Source organism: Felis catus, chromosome F1 (assembly GCF_018350175.1).
Source record: "Felis catus isolate Fca126 chromosome F1, F.catus_Fca126_mat1.0, whole genome shotgun sequence".
Taxonomy (NCBI): Eukaryota; Metazoa; Chordata; class Mammalia; order Carnivora; family Felidae; genus Felis; species Felis catus.
Window position 1 is genome coordinate 6,092,009 of NC_058384.1, and position 20,115 is coordinate 6,112,123.

Here is a 20,115-nt window from a genome sequence, read left to right on the forward strand (position 1 = left end):
CTCACTCGTGTTACACACGGCTTTCCTGAAGCCACTGCAAGCTTTTGTTGCTTGCGATTTGTTGGATTTTTGTTTGGTTAACCAGGGAGTCAAGGAGACATTAGCACTTGGCACTACTAAAATACTATTTACTTACTCAGACTTACCAGACTTACTTCTGCCACTCATTTACTATGTCTATTTTCCCTTTCATTCCCATTAGAATGTAAGCTCTGTGAGAGCAGGAGTTTGTCTGTTTCCCTCACCGCTCAACACGTTTACTGAATGAATACTTAGAAAGTGTGGTAGCCTTTACAGGGTAGTTTAAATAAACGAGTGGAGACGGAAGCTGGTTTACATGGTTGAGGATCGCCTCCGCTGGTGATTTTGAATCAAACAGGACTGTTTTCTTTTCCCCCGTTAAAAAAAGTTTGGTATAGAGAGTATTTATGAAAATTCTCTGCTTTGTCACTTTCTCTGCTTTTTCTTTCTTTTTTACTGATGGTAGCTTGTAAAGTCCCTTTCAAATGAACCATGTTCTTTCAGATATCTTTCTTGTAATTTGGAGCAGTGTTAATTGTAGAATTTATTTATTGTAAATTATGTGATCTCAACTTCTTGTGAGTTTCTAAATATTTACAGAAAGTGAAAATTTTAAGTATTTTCTTCTTTACGCTAAATGCAGCTGTGAAATGAAGTATCAGTATATGGTTTTGGACCTTCGATTAATTTTATTTTTAAAAATTACTGAGCAAATGTGCACCAAAAGTAAATATATGTATAAATGACTTTACATTATTCAAAATTGTAGAATTAGACATCTGTCTAATGAATGCTGTTCTAAATGTTGCTAAATCATTAATAGTAATTAAAAGGTTAAATATAAGCTGAAGAAAGCTTTGAATTTTGAAATGTTTGCAGTAGCTGGTAATCTGACTGATGCAGACGTTTTTGTCAAAGTTGAAAAAGTTAGAACTAATTAATTTCTTGGGAGACATATGATGAAATTGTAGGTGTGATAACATATTTGAGTAACATATGGTGGTAATGGGGCACCTTTCTAATGACTGAGCAGCCAGTTAAATATAGACTTTTTTGGTGTTTTTCTTTCATTACAGTTCTTTGTTACAGTGTATTTTTAAACTAATCTTGTTTTCTGGAGGTCAGTACTCAGGATTTAATGATTTATATTTAAAATGTTAACGTGAACATGTAATTCTATTCTAAGTTGGCATAAATTTTTGTAAAAGGTTTTCTTAAAACCACAGCCAATCATTTTTTCTCTCAACACGCACAAGCATGCTTATCTGACTGAGTAAACTCAGTGTGTGGGGAATTATGGTCTCCTATACATTGTTGAACTCATATTGCCCTTGAACGAGGGCCAGGGAGAGATGTTAGATAGTTATACCTTTGCTTTGCAGCACATATAAGGGCTTACTTTAAACGTTTAGCAGTACTTGTCTCTCAGGAGGATTCACTATTTGCATTTTGACTAATTTCCTCCCTTCCAATTTTATCTTCTGAATATTGCTTGATGATGACAGCACATTAAGAAAGGAATTAACCACTGGTGGTGGAAATTTTGAGTTCAGAATTTTGCAAATAGAGACCATTTTAGGTAGTGACTTACGGTTTTCATTTTGTAAAGGTTGGGTTTTTTACCAAAATATAGGATTGTAAGCTGGTGCGTCATGCACAGTTTTGTAACCATCCTTCCAAGCCATCCGCGGTGAAATAAGAGTTCAGGGTGAAAGCTCTCCTGATTGTGCTGTGGAGCCAGTGGCTGGGGTGAGGGGGTGGGGGGGTGGGGGGGTGGGGGGGTGGGGGGGTGGGGTGGGTGGGTGAGGGGCAGGGGATGCCTCAGTCTTACTGTTGTGCCGGGGGGTGGATGAAATGAAAGTTAGTGGAGGCTGTGTGCTTCCAGATCCACTGGCATTAAAACACAAGTCCTATTTGTGTCTGAGAGGAGATATGCTGAAAGGGAATTTAATTTTAAACCTGAAAGGAGAGATGATAGGTAAATTCTAGAATTATTAAGGAGATAAGCTGTCACATTCCTTTGATCTCTACTCCAGACACTATTCAGAATATTGTTGTATTCTTGGATATACTTACTTTAAAAATCTGTGTGCACTTAGAGGGTCTCACTTGTCTAGAAACCTTCTAAATTGATTTACTAAACTTTTTTGATATTACCATAATTGTTTTCATTTAAATTTGAGTGTCCTATGAAGAATTTTGGTATGGACATCTGTTCTATGAATTCTTTCTTGTTCTAAATCTGTTGTAAAATTTCTCTTGTTAATTGGCATGCTTTTAGCCAATGGGATTGAAGACACATACCTCTGAGGGGACTGCTAGAATATTTTGTTCCTGGTGGTCTCTGACCTCGTCTGAAGTTAAATAATAAAGGTGAACTTTCAAGTAATTCACAGGAATGCGCTAGCTTTTCCCTCCTTGAAAAAAATTTATGAAGTTTGTGACACTCAGTTTTAAGATAGCAGAATTCCCTGAAATACAGCTTACCAGTATGAAAAGTAACTGGGGATTTATTCTGGGAGTATAAACTTTAAATAATTTAGTTGGTGCAATTATTAGAAATGATTGGAATCTCCAGAAACAAAATCATCATGGATAGGCTGTTTATTTATTATTTAAAACTTATAGGAGCTTCAGTAGAGTAAAATGGTGACTTAGAAATTAAATGATTGGTATTGTTGATAATCAACAACAGTAAACTTTAAGTTGGATCATTTTTTATTAAAGTAATTCATATAATTCTCTGTAGCTAGTAGGCAGTATTTAATGAAGACTAGAAAGATAATTTTTTATTCAGTAGGAAAGTTTGATATTTGATTTCATAATTGAGTAATTACACTTAGAAATAGCATTTTTTTTTTGCTTTCATAAGTTGTTAAAATATTTTCTGTTCTGATAAGTCTGTCTTTATGTCATAAGGTAAGTAAATGACAGATATCAGATCTATAAGCCAACATTAAAATTCACTATAAAATACTTGGCTCCAATCCTGAAAGCTGTGCTTAGTTCTAGAAATGTTTCTGGAACAGTGAGTGAGTGATTTTGGAAGATGAGGAGATTTACATTTTAAATACAGTGCTAACGTCTCTACCTTGCCATGCATAATTTGCATTGCCACATGTGCGAGGTCAGTGTTAACCATTCACATATCCTGCTTATTTTCTGGAATTGCTTAATGAGTCTTGAAGGGACTTAAGATTGAAAAGAAGAGTTTGAGAGGAAGTCTGCTAATAGTCTTATTAATAGTATGGAAAACAGTCCATTTTGTGGCGCTTGATGCACTCTGTCACATAGAAACATTTTTTTGGATGCTTTCGTAGCCATCTGTAGAGGGTAGATCATTGATTATACATAAGTCAGATAAAAAAGATAATTTGGACATTATCTCCCTTTCTCTAAAAATCTTGTTTCTGGAAAATGGCGTGTTAGCTTGATCAAATCATTACATAGGAGTCTCAGAGTTGGCAATTACAAAAACATATATAGTAAAATCATTGTTTATGATTTTATTTTAGTATTTTCTGTTGACATGAAAGATTTTGAGAACAGATGATCAGCAATGTAGCCTGAGAATAAATGATTATTTTTTTCCCTCTAGGAATCAAAAATTAATTAAAAAAAATTTTTTTAATCTTTATTTACTTTTGAGAGAGAGAAAGAGACAGACAGAATGCAAGCGGGGGGAGGAACACAGAGGGAGACACAGAATCTGAATCAGGCCCCAGGCTCTGAGCTGTCAGCACAGAGCCCAACGCAGGGCTCAAACTCATGAAACTGTGAGATCATGACCTGACCTGAAGTCAGACACTCAGCCGACTGAGCCACCCAGGCACGCCAAAAAATTAATTTTAATAACATTAAATTTTTTTTCATATTAAAATAGAATGCTTTATTCATTTGCAATCACCAGGTATACTGACAAAAACCTATTATTTTGACTTAAAGAAATTGCCCTAGCATTGTAATTTCTTATGAGATACCAGGTTGGGATTAGTATCAGGAGTTCAGTCAAACAAAGATTCCTGGATTAAGGAACCAAAATTCAAGACATTTTGGCCTTAACAATAAAATAAATATTTAATACATTTCTTAAAATGCTTAGATATTGTATTCCTTGAAATACACTCACCTCACTGTCTTTGAAAAAATTACGTCTTTAAGTTAACTGCTGTTTCTTTCTAGATAGCTAATGCTAACTGCTTCTCAGGCAGAGTACGGTGTGCCTTGTATTAGTATATCACTTTGTCTGTCTAAGTGGCTGAGGATAAAGCCGAGAAAGATCATTAGGTCTCGGATTACAGTCACGGGAGGTTGGCTGTGGTCTTATTTGGGCCCAGCCATCTAGGTAACTGGGACACACCCCTCATTGTGCATACGGGTGCTGCAGCTGACTGTCAGAGGATCCCAGGGATTTGAGAAATCATAAACTGGGGTTCCTTGACTGACTGAATTTTCAGGAGCCGGGGAAGATGTTCTGTCAGCTCCTAAGCTTTAAACTTGACATTTGGGATTCAGTAACAACTTAAAGCAAGGGTGAAGTAAACGGGCTTGCCTGAATGGGAGCGGAGTCTGGCCTCAGCCAGCTGTCCTCCACCGTTCATTCATCCAATTGGTCAAGCAATATTGGTTGAGCACCTAGGCAGTGGGAGGGGCTCCATTTGGGGAGGTGCACCTAGTGCGATGGCAGCCTTATCAGTGACCAAGGTCTAGTCCTTCAGTACCTGACTGATGCCCTTCTTTGGTTTTTGCAGGTGGTCACGCAGGGAGTGCAACACAGCCCTGGCCTCCGAGGACGGGCGCTGTAGGAGCCCATCCCACTTCCGTGAAGTACCTAGAGTAGTCAGATTCCTAAAGATAAGAAGTCGAATGGTGGTTGCCAGTGGCTGGGGCCAGGGGCGGGGGGGGGGGGGCAGTTACTGTTTAATGGGTACAGAGTTCCAGTTTTGCAAAATGAAAGGAGCTCTGGAAATGGGTGGGGGGGGGTGGTTTGCAAAATGTGGATGTGCTCAGTGTCACACTTCCTGATGAAAGGTCTTAGGTATCAGAAGAAATGAAAGAATGACAAATGTAAAAAAAAAACAAAAACAAAAAACCAATCTTCAGCAATCAGAGAGATGACACCGTAAGACAGTGTCTACACACACACACCGTGTTGGCAACAATTCGAAGTCATGATAATATCCAAGGTTGGAGATACTGGCGAAATGAACAGTGGTACACCTAGAACAGCTTGTCTTGATCTAGTGAAGCTGAGGACGTGCAGACCCTCTGACTGAGTAATTCAACTCCTGGATAGAAACCCTCAGATGTGTGCCTGTTTCCCATGGAGACACGCGTAGGGATGTTCAGAGGAGTGTTGCTTGAGATAACAAGCAACTGGAAACAGATGCCCGTGTGCGGGAGAATGGATAAATGAGTCGTGGTGCAGTCACACAGTGGAATACGGTACAGCAAAGAAAAGTAACGGACCAAAGCTACACTAAACAGGGAAGAATCGCACCAGCCTAGTTTTGAGAGAGAAGTGAGGTAGAGACGATGCATAAAGTCCTATTCCAATGTGTAAGAACTCCATACGCAGGAAACGTTGTTGTTTAGGGACACAGAGCTGGGTGCTGACACTAATAAAAACTAGGTAAGTTAATACCATAACAGTAGGAGAGCGTTTATACCTGTAGGGGATGCGAACCGAGAAGGCACGTGGGGAAGGCTTCTGGGGCGTAGGCAGTGTCGATTCTTCACCTGCAGGCTGAGCAAGTGCAAGGTCCCTCTACAACAATCTTTCATCCTGCTTCATTGTATGTTATCACATGGGGCCGGCGGTTGTGGAGAAGTGAGATTTGATTGTTAACTCTCATCCACTGCCCCTGTCCTCCTCTATTCCGTTTTCCAGCAGTAGCCTCAGTGATCTTACTGCAACTTAAGACAAATGACGTGGCTTCTGTGCTCAGCAGCCTCCTGTGGCCTCCCACCTCGCTCAGAGTAAACGCCAGAGTCCTCTGTGGGATCCACAAGGCTGTAGATGACGAGGGGCTCCTCATCACCTCTCTGACTTTTTCCTAGCAGTTCCTCCCTCGTTCATGCTCTGACTGTTCCAGGGGCACATCAGGCCTGTCCCCATCTCAAGCCTTCCTGTTCCCTACGTCAAGAAATCTCTCTACCATCTTGCCACCCCCGCCCCCAGGTACCCACACATCTCTTCAGTTTTTCTTAAAAGTTACTTCGGAGCACCTGAAGAAAGTACTTCGGAGCACTTTCTTAAAAGTTACTTCGGAGTCCATTAAGTGTCTGACTCTTGATCTCAGCTTAGGTCTTGGTCTCAGGGTCGTGAGTTCAAAAAAAAAAAGTTCTCGGTGATGTTGTCCCAGGCTCCCTTATCTAAAGCTTCAGTCCTCTCCCTGTTCTGTTTTTCTCCTTGGCACTTACCCGTATTTAGCGTACTATACACTCCACTTGCTTCTCACCCATCAAATATAAGCTCCATGAAAGCAGGGATTTTCCTCCACTTTTTCCTGTGGTGTTCACAGTGCCTGTGACAGAGTAAGGCACTCCGTGTTTGTTGAGTGAAGAATGAATGAATGAATGAATGAATGAATGAATGAATGAAAGAAATACATTTCCAAAACCTATTAACAGCTTTAATTGTTAGATAAAGCTGCATCAGAATGCAAAAGGGAATGCAAGTGTAAAAACCTTTACATTTTATTTATTTTTCGTTTATATTTTGAAATAATTCCAAACTTACAGAAAAAGTTGTAAGAATAACTCAGAAGCTTTTCTTTCCCAGTCCATTTGGATGCAAGACACTCCATTACTCCTGAATGCTTTTGTGGATTTTTTTTTTTTTTTACAAAGGACATTCTCCTATATGAAGACTTAACTTTTAAGTCAAGAAATAGATATTCTTACATCACTCACTACTACTGAATAACCAGGCCCTTTTCAGATTTTGCCGGTTCTTCCAATAATGTTTTTTGTTGAGAAATTTCTAATCCAAAATCTTGCACTGCATTTAGTTGTCAAGTAAGTTCAGTCTCATTTAGCCTGAATGGCTCCACCATCTTTACTTTTCTGGTTCTGATGCTTTTGAAGATTACATACCAGTTATTTTGTAGAACATCCCTCAATTTGGGGTTGTCTGATGTTTTTTTCACTGTGAGATTCAGGTTGTACGTTTTTGGCAATGTCACAGAAGAGCTGCTGTGTCCTTGTATCCTCTGGGGTGGTGTTCAGTTTCGATTTATCCCATCACTAGTGATGTTAGCTTTGATCACTTGATTAAAGTAGTGCCTACTAGTTTTCTACACTGTAACGCTCCTCTTCCCCTGTTGTTATCATTATTTTGTAAACTTATCTTTTAAAAGGTTTAGACCAATCTTTTCACCTATTCCTTTGAATCAGGTTGCATTCTTGTTGCCTGCTGAGATCAGATGTTGGTAGAAGGAAGAAGTAAATTTTGAAGTACGGGGCATTTGGGGAAGTTAAGGCAGATCAAGATGGTATGACATGATGCGAGAGGGGTGAAGACCATGACACTGGTAGAAATAACAGCAGGATATGGGAGAAAAGCTTGTATTGAGAAAGGATGTAGGAATTATGCCAAGGGTACATTTGCCCATTTCAGGTATTTGATTACGGTGAATTCTGCGCCTGGAAAGAGTGTTAAAAACTTTAACTTCCTTTTCCCCACCCCTCCATTCCAGGGACCTAGATTTAAGGCTGGTTTAGCTGGTACTGATTAGGACTACTTAACTGAGTTAAATAGACCTTTGATGACATCCTCAAATTTGACCACTATTTATAGCATTATTCTCTGGAACAAAACGGTCAAAGTGTCCAGAAGGTACCAGTGAACTTAAAGAGTGCAGACCACTTATAAACCAGGCAACTACCTGCAAAATTGTTTCTGTTATTTAAAAATTTAAAGTGTAAAATTTAAAGAAACAAAAAGTTGAAAACACCAGATCTAAGACTAGTGTGTAATTGAAATGAGGTTGTTTTAGACAATTAATTTTGGCAAGTGATTAATCCTTAATAAAGAATAATTGTTTTATCTATTTTAGGGAAAAATTAATTTAACAAACCTATTATTATGTGAAATTTAGGTAATGAACATGGGCAGTACATAATTTCCGTAACATTTATAGCATCGACCACAAAAAGGGCTGAATTGGTATCATCAGATACAAAGAATGTTCATTTCAGAATCAGAGCTGTTCAGAAAGCATTGCTCATGGTTACTATAATTAGTTCAGCATTTCAGGGCTCTTTAAAATGCTGTGCCATATCACTTAACTAGATGTACCTTTCAGGTGCTTATATGCTTGTTTTGGATAAGTGTCACATTTTTTAATACTTTTCAGTATTGAGTAGATATTTTTCTTAGTTGAAAATGTTCTCTCATTCAGTGATTTTTGATTTTGTACGAGAAGTAAAGAAACGTCCAGCTATGTTAAATAATAAAACAGCAGCCTGCCAACCCGCACTGATTAGGACTCCACACAGCATCAGCCCTGGCTCAGCAGCTGGCTGTGATTAGCCAGCCAGGCTTCTGTAGGTGGGTTCCCTTGCCATTCCCTGGAGCCAGTGGAGTTTTGGGTGGGTGGTGAATGGATATCGAAGAAATGAAGAAAGACACTATAGATTATTCTTTTGAGTTATTCTTTGATAAAAAGAGAATAGATTCAAACAGGTCAAAGAAAGATAAAGATGATGTTTGGATGGGGTGGGCATGTTCATAGGTTGTAGGGAAGGAGTCAGAATACAGAGGGGAAATTTTGAGGGTTCAAGAGAGATAGATAATCATTGCTGTAACCAAGTTTTAAAGACAGATAACAATAAAAATGGTACACGAGAATAAGGCTAGCCCTCGACAAGGGGGATATATATGTCTTCCTTTGAGAGAGAGAGAAAGAGAAAGTTTTCCAATTAAGTGTCTGCTTCAAATGCAGAGTTGGGAAGTTGGGGTTACTTACATTCAATAATTTCCATGTTTTCTGGGAAGTAAGTTTATTACAGGTTGAGGGAGATAGAGTTTGGGTAGAGGGGTTTGTATAAGGGTGAAGAAGATGTAACATGATGGCTTTTGGTAAATAATCATCTATCAGTTTGACTTGATAGATGGTCAGTCAACTGGAGATGAATTAAGTTAATTTCCCACGGCTGCATGAATTATGGTCGTTTCATTTGGCGTAGTTCCATGACTTAATACAGCCATATTCAGAACAGTCCTACAGAAAACAGATTCTATAAAAGACACAGGGTGGAGATTGATCAGATGTGTACAGTGAAAGAAAAAGCAGATGAGAAAAATACAGACTGACCAAGGAGTCCCTAGAGAATGAGACAAGAGGGTGAGAGTTGGGGGTGGGGTGGGGTGGGGAGGGGAGCTTACAGACTAAGAAAACAGGAAGAATGGATGCCTGGAAAATGGCGGGAAAGGAAGGAGGAGGTTCAGTAGGAACGGGGAAATTGGGATATTAGCCCAGAGTATTCATGGTGGAGTAGCTGATTCTGCAGTAGTGTTTCAGCGCCTGCCACGTGCTGGGTACCGGATCCTTCGGTGTTTAGGGCACATGGAGCACCAAACGTGCACTGTTCAGCGGAGCTGCCACTAGATGTCGCTCTGACTCACATGGCAAGGCTAGCCTGGCCACCTTACTCTTCAAAATGCAAGGCTTTGAAAGGCAGACATGCATAAACAGGCAATCTTTAAGAGTTTATGCAGATTGATTCTGTATTGTCTGGGTATCTTATTTTAAACCTACATCTTGAGAGAATACCTCCTTTGAACAAAAGCAAACCCTGAAAGATTCATGTGGTTAAGACTGCTTTGCCTTATTGACTTATTTTTGCTAAATTAATCATACTGAATAGTCATATTCCTCCAGTGAACTTTAAAATTTTCTGAAATTCTACATCAAAGTCCGTGAAACCGTCCTCTTTCCTTAATACTGTTTTAGTTATTTGTCTGCTAGGTTGGTTCTGGTTTTACAGGGATTAATGAAGTTTTACAAGCATCCGTGAAGCTAAGCTGTCACCATTGTCCTTGACTACACCATAGCTTGTAAAGTTTTGCTTTATGTGAACCTTTCTGGTCTCAACTGTAAGGAAGAATACCATTTCTGTCTGGCTCTCTTTCTTTTTTTTTTTTTTTTTTTTTTTTTAACCCTATTCTTGTTTTCTCTCTCAACCAGATAGGATCACCAAGTTCAATTTTGCCTCTTTATCTTCAAGCTCAGATAAAGGAGCTATGTTTAGGGAGCTAATCCAACTTCCTTGCCTACCCACAAGGTCTTCCAACTTGGTGCTTTCAAAACCTTCGAACTATTTTGGACAGCTGTGCAATACAATTACTAGACAAGCATGTGAAAACAGACAGACTAACAAACCATGTTGACTTCCTCAGAAACGCAGATAAACAACACCCTGGCACGATATATACTTTATAGGGTCTATTTATGTTCTTGTCTTTCTACTTGTGTTCATTTTTCCTTCATTTGATTGAGGAGAGATTGTTCCAGAACTGTCAGGTCTCAATATAAAACGATTTGAAGGTTGTTATGGTGGAAAAAGCATAGTATCACGTTTTTGTTTTCATGGGACTGTGTCCAACCAACCACGTGTCCCTGCGCTTTTTACATACCTCATTTCACTGGTGACCCTTTGTACCTTGTGATTAATTATGACCTTAAATCATTTTGCAGAATACTTATACACTGTCTGAAGTACACTGTCTTAAGTTTATCCCTTTTTGAATTTTATTCACAGACTGTCGCTGTGGACAAAGTCAGTTTATATTTTAAGGTTGTTTTCTGTAATACTTCTATGTAATATTAACCTTTTCATTTGAAAAGGCATCTGTTTGCTAACATCATTATAATCAACAGATGCTAATCAGGAAAGCCCTTTGCATTAGGTGGCCAGGAACAGAACCCGTGGCACAAGCTCAGTGAACTACAAAGAAAGAGACGTATACATTAAATTTGGAAGAACCGCAAATAGGCAGAAGATGCCGTTGCAGCTTGCTTTGAGAATTGTGCGTACGACTGGGGGGAGAAAAAAACAAGTTAATTTTTTGCTGGTTTTTAAGAGCAGATGTTGTTAGGTGATAGTTTGCTTTATGAACTGAGGATGTCTTCCTTTAATCTTTCATGTCTGCCAAAAGCAAACAAAAAAAAATTTGCTGTTTTGGACAAATGACCATGAATGTGTTGCCTTTACTGAGGCGTATTGGATGGAAGGCTAACACAGAGGCCAGTGAGAACCTCCCATCGGTGCCATCAGAATTCTGATCACAATTCCTCAGAAGTGTGTTGCCCCAGTCGTAATGAATTACTGCCTATGTGATAAGAAAGCATGGAAGGTGGGATGCAGAAATGCTCCGTGAATTAAATTCCCTTAGAAGTTACTCTCTAATTACTTTTCTATTCTAAAATTCACTTTGCCATGAAACTTCTGACAATGTTGGTACATTCCTGCAAAGAGCGAGTGTTCATTTCATTTTTTTGTTTGGAGCTTTATGGTGAACATACCGCAAATCCTTTTTTAGGAATATATTCTTTTGTTGTGCTGGGAACAATAAGTTTATTTAGATAATAGCCATCTACGCTCTCTATCTATAATCCCCCAAGGTCTTAACCTCCATTAGGAACCAATGTAGATTTTTGTTTGCTTGGAATAGCTTCCTGGGCATGTAAAAACTCTTTTGACATCATTATTTAGGGGCGTCCATCCTCCCAATGGGGTCACAGCCTAATACAAAACCTTTGCAGCTGGTGAGCTCCCAAAGCCCCCTTTGATGATTGTTTTTAAGCTCAGTTCAGCAGCTTGCAGTTGTTTTTTTTCCTGTCCTGGTCCCCCTCACCTCCCCCCCACCCCCACCCCCTGCCCTCATGTTCATGTTCTTCAATCTCTGATGATGCCTTCTTTATCAACTCTGTTCTCCCTGCTTCTTTTTCATGAGTCCATGAATAAAGTTTGCTGGAGATTTTCAAGGGCAAGGTCTTGGTGCTTCTCCTTCTCCCTTCTCTTCTTCCTTCTCTCCTCTCTTCTGGTCTCCATCTCTGTATTTCTACCTCTGTCTTCTCTGATGCCTCACTATCTTTAATAAACCCATTTTCTTGATGAATGTTTTAAAATCCCAACAGCGGTAAATATTTTCAGAGATCATGGGACGACTCTTCTTCTCTGTAGAGCGTTAATTTGAGACAGACTCGGAATCAGATGTTCAGTCTGCGTTTCTTTTTTTTTTTTTTTTCCGACGTTTATTTATTTTTGGGACAGAGAGAGACAGAGCATGAACGGGGGAGGGGCAGAGAGAGAGGGAGACACAGAATCGGAAACAGGCTCCAGGCTCTGAGCCATCAGCCCAGAGCCCGACGCGGGGCTGGAACTCACGGACCGCGAGATCGTGACCTGGCTGAAGTCGGATGCTCAACCGACTGCGCCACCCAGGCGCCCCTCAGTCTGCATTTCTGACGGTGGCCCAGTTACCAAATTTTGAAATTTCCTCATCTCTCCCTGTATTCTCTAATGAAAAGCTGGGGGTGCAGATAACAAGCAAGTGGTAGGTAGTTAATAACTTACTAACTCAGTGACATGCTGGTTAATAAAATAGTCCCTAAAGGTTTTTCGTTTTTGTTTTAACTTTAACTAGCTTTATCAAAGGTAGGCTTATATTGGTATTATTTAGAGGAAAAAATACTAAAGACAAATCATGTTTACTTCATTGGAATGTAAAGGTGGAATACATTTTATTTATTTTTATTTTATTTATATTTTGTAAATGTTTATTTGAGAGAGAGAGAGCACACAAGCAGGGACAGGGGCAGAGAGAGAGGGAGAGAGAGAATTCCAAGCAGGCTCCGCACTGTCAGCACAGAGCCTGATGTGGGGCTTGAACCCACAAACCCGTGAAGTCATGACATGAGCTGAGATCAAGAGTTGGATGCTTAACCAACTGAGCCACCCAGGTGCCCCCTGGGATACATTTTAACCTAATAATTAAATAGGATATGATTTGTATATTATGAAAATGTGTAACACAGCTCTCATTGAGAAGGTTGGGGAAGATGCGGGACTCATAGGCCAAGTTAGGGATGGATATTAAACTACTATAAAATACATGAGAAACATGTTTGACCAGAAGGTACTACCTGTATTTTGAATTTAGTGAAAAGAGTACTCAACTAGGGCTACCTGGAAATAGAAAACAAAGCAAAGTGAAAAATCATCCATTGAACCCGGAAGATCTTTCCTTTTGGTTCCGCATTGGGAATTTGTATTTTTTTATTTTTATTTTTTTTAACGTTTACTTATTTTTGAGACAGAGAGAGACAGAGCATGAATGGGGGAGGGGCAGAGAGAGGGAGACACAGAATCTGAAACAGGCTCCAGGCTCTGAGCTGTAAGCACAGAGCCCGACGTGGGGCTCGAACTCACGGACCGCGAGATCATGACCTGAGCCGAAGCCGGCCGCTCAACCGACTGAGCCAACCAGGCGCCCCGGGAATTTGTATTTTTGCAATGGGTTGCAAAAGAGTTCTGTTCTAGAGTCAACGCAGACTTGCTAAATTTAAGTTTTTGGGATCTACTTAATGCATTTTTATTGAGATATAATTGACATGTAACAGTTTCAAGTGTACATTGTTCTAATTTGATGTTTGTATATATTGTGAAATGATTACCACATAAGTCTTACTGGGTCTTAAAAAGGTATTTTCATGAAGAACACTACTCTGGATGCTCACTTTATATGATTATTATAGGTCTTGAGTTCACTAGATTCAACTTCAAAATCATCCAGTAGGAAATTCCTTTTTGTAGTAAAATTTTCGTTTCTAGTATCCACGATTAAGTGGGCAGGAGAATAGTTTAGAGGTAAGAATAATAAACATTCTGGAGAGCTGAATACTAATATCTGTTACACTTATTTTTGTGACCTTGGGTAAATCACTTTGCCTGTTTTTGTAAAATAAGAGGGATTGGCCTAAATTATGTCTGAAGTCCCACATGTGTTAACGTGGTGTGATATCAATGTCTTTGGTGTCATATTTTATTTTCTTATATACTTAGGGCCCATATTTTTATGTTAGAACTGAATTCTTCAACAGGTTCATTACAAAAACATTTGAATATCTCCCACATTACTTGCACAAGAAAAATCTTTTTGAGAAGTTAATAAAAAATATTTTTAAAGAGTAAGGATTTAAAAAACATTTTTTTAAGTTTATTTATTTTTGAGAGAGAGAGAAAGAGAGAGGGACGGAGGCGCAGAGGGAAAGGGAGGGAATCCCAAGCAAGCTCCTGACTGTCAGCATAGAGCCCAATATGGGACTTGACCCCACGACCCTGAGATTATGACCTGAGCAGAAATCAAGAGATGGTCACTCAGCCAACTGAGCCAGCCAGGCGCCCCACTGAGTAAGGATTTTAATGAGTAAGAAGTGTAGTTATAACAAAAGTGATTCCTACATGTTGACTAGAAGAGCCGTTTCAAAAATTACCATTTACCATAGTAAGGAATATTGGAACTAAAAATGATGGTGCAAAATATAACAAATGAAGAGGTTCTGTTCCTGTTACCAGTAATAATTTTTTTAAGGTAAACTTCTTAAAGTATGAGACACAGACTAGAAAGTGAAAGGTTGTACAAATACCCTTTTGTGAATTTTCACCAAGTAAACCTGCCATGTCACCAACACCCACACAAAGAAACAGAACATTACCACTACCTTCCAAACCTTTCCCTCCTGCCTGTCCAAGTCAGTGCCCTCCACCAAGCATACCTGGCTTTTACACTAGAAACAGTTTTACTTGCTTTTGAATATGGAATCCATTGGCTTTATTTTCAAGGCTGCATTCATGAGATTCATCTGTGTTGTTGCATGTGAAGATAGTTCATTCATGTCTCTTATTACACAATGTTTCTGTAGTGTGACTGGGCCACAACTTATCTGTTCTGTTGCATATTTGGGTTATTTTTACTTTTGGGCTGCATGTCTTTTGGTGTGCTACGGACAGATTTCTGTTGGGTGCATACTAGAGGTGGGACTGGTGGATGGCAGGGAGTGCGTATGTTCAGCTTATCTTGTAGCTCCTGCTAGACACTTTCCAGAAATGTTGGTTCTTTTTCTTTTTTAATCGAAGTACAGTTGACATTGAAATGTTGCTTCTTTATATTCCCAGTAGCGGTTTTTGAGAGTTCCATTTGTTCCGTCTCTTTACCAGCACTTGAGATTGTCTTTTTCGTTTTTCAGTCTTCCTGGTGGTATGGCATTGTGGTTTCAGTTTTTATTTCCCTGATGACTACTGAAGTTGAGCACTTTTTAAAAATATGTTTGCTCTTCATCTGGAGTCCTAAAATAATTGTATGACACTGTATGTAAACACACTTTAAAATTAATTAAACCTTGGGGCGCCTGGGTGGCGCAGTCGGTTAAGCGTCCAACTTCAGCTAGGTCACAATCTCGCGGTCCGTGAGTTCCAGCCCCGCGTCGGGCTCTGGGCTGATGGCTCAGGGCCTGGAGCCTGTTTCCAATTCTGTGTCTCCCTCTCTCTGCCCCTCCCCCGTTCATGCTCTGTCTCTCTCTGTCCCAAAAATAAATAAACGTTGAAAAAAAAATAATAAAAATTAAAATTAATTAAACCTTAGGTCAGGGACGTTGCAAATTAGATCGTGTCTAAAACATTGGGTGTCCTCACTCGCGCTAATACCGTATTTGATAAATTGTGGAAATCTTTGAAAATCTTTTCTAGCTTAATGAAACTGTTTTCTGTATTTCAAACCATAAAATTCATTTTAAATGCTTATCTTTTAAGTGTTCTTAAGACTACTGATACAATTTTGGGTGGGTGGAGGGAACTATCAAAATGAGGTAGTTTAAAGAAACAGCATCCACTGTTTCCCCAGGAAACAAATACCAGCCATTGTAGAAAATGTATGTAAAGTCGATCTAATTTTAGTTTTAGTAAAGGTCAATTAGAACCTTATCTTTTAACACAGAATTTGAGATTTCCTTGAGCAGTATTTGAGAGCTGTGTTTCGGAGGCGCAGACTAACTTTTCCATGTGTTCCCTACATTTTCCAGCTTTCCATGCGCTTACGTTGGATCCGAATAGCTAGTTTCTGGCCAGTGGACTGTGAGGGAAAGTATTATGTGTCATTTTGGGCTGAGGCAGTGTACTTCCCCCACTTGATCTTTCCTCTCACCCCTGTGACCTTGGAGGCCGTGTGCGCCAAAGTTCATGCATGAAGCCGGCCAACACTTGTCTGCGGGAGCTGTGTATATTCGCTAACTGTATTCGCTAAGTACAGTTTCGTTTCAGGAAATGGTCTAACACTTTTTCCAAAAGATACTCTGAAACCCTGACATATTTTTATGTACAGGCTTTGGTGAACAGAATGCTTGCTGTCTTTCTTAAATACTAGAGTTCAGAGGATACATCGTCTTAAGGGGAGAAAAGTTTCTAATGAGAAAATTAGGAAGACCAGAATTTGTTTTGCTATAGGACCAAAAGAGAAGAAAACAGAAAAGCAAACACTTTCTTTCTGATTCCCCAAGAGATGTATTTATCATTTACATAGAATCTCAATTTTGTATGATCTTAACTGGTTCACTTTTTTAAAAAATATTTTTAAATTTTCAACTTAGCGAGGTGACAACTCTCATAGGAGGCACGTGTCCCAGAATAGATTGACAGATTATGAAATAAGTGTGGTAGTCTTTAAGTATTTACTGAATATTGTGACTACAAAGAAGTCATGGCCTAGTTGAGATGAAAAATATTTTATTAAAAAAAAGCATCTTTCATCTTCAACTACCATTTTAATTTTTTTGCACAAAAGCAGTTTCTTTGAAAAACTCTCATTTGTTTATGTCTTACTCTTGGTTTTGCTTTAGAAAGAATTCCCAGCAACCAAATGTAAACCTGAGTTAGTATGGACGTCAGAGGCATTTTATATATCATCTGGTCTGCTAACCTTCTTGTATTAAATTACTCAAACAACATTAGTAGAAAACTTTGGAAATGCGAGCTCCGTAACAACGGGGAAATGAGAGGACAAAATTGAAATGAATAAAAAGCATGTGATAAAAATATGCAACACTCTCACTGACCTATTTAAATATTTTGTGAAGGATTATTGTTGGACCATGTTCTATCAACTTGTAGGAAGACCTTCATTCCCTCTGTTTAACCTCTTTATAGTTATTGTCAAGATTAATGTTCTTGCACATCCATTTTCACAGGTATGTGTGGTAGGACTGTCACTGACTGAAAGGTTTTAGTTAAACAGCATCAGTATGGGAAAAAAAGATAAATGCTCTTTAATAAGTTATTACAGTAGTCTTTTACTGGTGTTCTTGGAAATAGGAAATAGATCTAATGCCACTTTTTGTGTCATTTGATTTGTTTCAAGAGATAGGGAACCATGCAAGGAAACAAGAATCAATAATGTCCAAAGACTATTTTTTTTTTACAGAAAAAATACAGGTACTGTATGTTTTCTTAAAGGGCATGACATGAAAACTTAACACTCTAAGTCTTTTCTTTTTTTAATACAAGAAATTGTATTTACTTAGAAGCAATCAGAATGTCAACAAACAGTGGCAGCTTTGTGTGTGTGTGTGTGTGTGTGTGTGTGTGTGTGTGTGTGTGTCTGTGAGTTTGCAGAGTGGTATTCAGAACAACAGTCATCTCATAGAAGCTACATCAGAGGCAGCTGAAGACGAAAACCTTCCATCCCCACAAACAACTAGGGTGTGCTGGGCACCAACAGGAACCTGCTCAAGTTGTAGCGGGCAAGGTTGGTGGCTGTCGGACGTGCCACCAGGACCGGGCTGTCTGAAGACAAGTTGGCTGGCGTGGGAACTATACGAAGAAAAAGATACTGTGCAGTTCAGAAACAAATCTTACACAGCCTTACGTTGCAGGTTTTTTCTTTAAAAAGAGTGAGTTGGATCCACGGGGTTTAGATGCTTTACAGACAAGGGGAAAACCTTCGCTGGAAACAACTTCTCCATCATCCTCTTCTTCACCTTCCTTCCTTACTTTTTTTTTTTTTTTTTTTTTTTTTTTTTTTGCTTTTTCAGCCTTGCCGGTGACGGTGACTCCCTTTTTTGCCTCATCAAGTCTTCTTTAGCTCGGCACGCAGCCTCATCTTTTCGAGATTTTTCCTTCAGCTTGGCCACCGTCCCTTCCTAAGGCCACACTTAGCCAAGTTCTTCCACGTCTCTCCATTTCTTCGCAGTGTCAACACTGCATAGACCGGGATGTTCTCCTTCCATTTTGGGGCAACACTCAGAACAAAATGAGAAAAAGGCTGAAGGAGGCCTCCTGGGTGCATTGGGGTCCTTGATCTTCTTGCTTTGGTCCCCCCCTTAGGAGGGAGATGAGTCTTCATTTGTCTTTCGTGATGGGCCCTGTCCGGCTTTGCCATGTCTTCAAGTTGTCCTTTGTCTTTGGCAGACATGGTCTTCCACCTCTCCGGGCTCTTCCTTCTGTGCCCCTCCCAGCAAGTCTGCACAAGGAATGCGCACGATGACATTTTGCCTGCTGGCTTCTTTAGGCTCTCCTTTGCCCCACATAGAATCATTTTCCTGAGTGAGAGTCCCGGCACGGTCTCTGTGGAGCTCCGTGTCCTGCAGTGGCTTTGAGGGCGGGCGCCAGACGCGGCCTGCAGCTCTGTGGGTCTTCCTTGAACGAGGCTGCAGTTTGGAGTGCCGTTGGCCATCACTGAAAACAGGAGAAAACACAGTTCTGGGTGTGATGAAGTTAACATTAATGAGCTACATTTCCCAGATGTAGGGCCAGCGTTTCCTTCAGAAAACAGATTTCCAAGTACTTCCTCGCTTAAACAAGTGCTTCCCTGAGGCTCGTCCCTTGGAACTTTTGTACCCAGAACTTAATAACTATGCCTAGAAATATACAAAGATGAAGTGTACAGGCCACAGTGTAAATAAGTACTTGTTATCTGGCCTCGTACACAATATTTGAAATGAAAAGTAAAGATGGAGACCAAAGCATATCACTAGTAAGGATTAAATTGGAAGTCTTAGTATGAGAGCCTGGTGACTTGCTGATAGAATTGCAGATCTTCCTAAGTGCATTACAGGCATTAAGAGTGAGACATATTGCATGGATTTGTTTCTGCACAGGGACAGATACTAAAATACCTTTTTTAAAAAAATTTTAAGGAGTTTTTAAAATGTTTTTTTTTTTTAATTTATTTGAGAGGGAAAGAGAAAACCCGTGTGTGCTCCAGTCAGGGAGGGGCAGAGAGAGGGAGAGAATCCCAAGTAGGCTCTGTGCTGTCAGTGCAGAGCCGACGTGGGGCTCAATCCCACGAACCGCAAGATCATGACCTGAGCCGAAGTCAAGAGTCAGATGCTTAACTGACTGAGGCACCCAGGCGTCCCCTGAGATATCTTTGTAGGCCCTATGGTTTTGGTCACCACTGTAGCCACTCAACTCTGTGACTATAGTGCAAGAAAGCAGCCTTAGGCAATATTTAAGTAATGGGTGGGGCTGTGTTCCAATAAAACTTTATTTAGAAAAACCGGCTACAGGCTTCCTGTGGTTAGTTAGTTTGCTGGTCTCTTACATGTAGGAACAAAGGCACATTTGCATTTTCTGCAACAGGCTGGCTTCAAAAGGAAGAAAAAGGCACTGGGCTTAATTCTGCACACCCAGGTGTTCCCCCTCCCCCCAATCTCTCCACCAGAAAAATCACTGCATCTCACCAGAATTAGAGTAAAGGGAGAGAAGGAAGCCTTGAGTTATGTTAATGGACTCCCCTCATAAGAAGCAGGGGGAAAGCTTCCCTCTGACCTTCACTACCCTTTCAGGGGACACAGGAGAATCTTAGGCACACAGTATTCGTTGCTACTGAAGAATCCAATGTGGAGAGTCTTGGTGTTTCAGAGTTCATTTTAGCATAGTGTCCCATGGTCAGTGTATTTCTGGTTGTGACAGTGAAACCATGTTAATGAATCACCGGAGGACTCTTGTCTTCCTTCCATGCGCGTTAAGTGAGGGCATGCATCAAATAGCTCCAGTCAGTCCGCTGATGGATTCGTATTTATTGAGTGCCCA

General features: G+C 39.9%; 1 protein-coding gene and 1 pseudogene across 5 annotated transcripts in view; one reads left to right on the forward strand and one right to left on the reverse strand.

Annotated features, from left to right (window-relative positions):
* AKT3 (AKT serine/threonine kinase 3) overlaps positions 1-20,115 on the forward strand; it is a 306,832-nt gene that overhangs the window by 71,387 nt on the left and 215,330 nt on the right. The window lies entirely within an intron of this gene.
* On the reverse strand, positions 17,226-18,686 carry LOC109495532 (annotated as a pseudogene).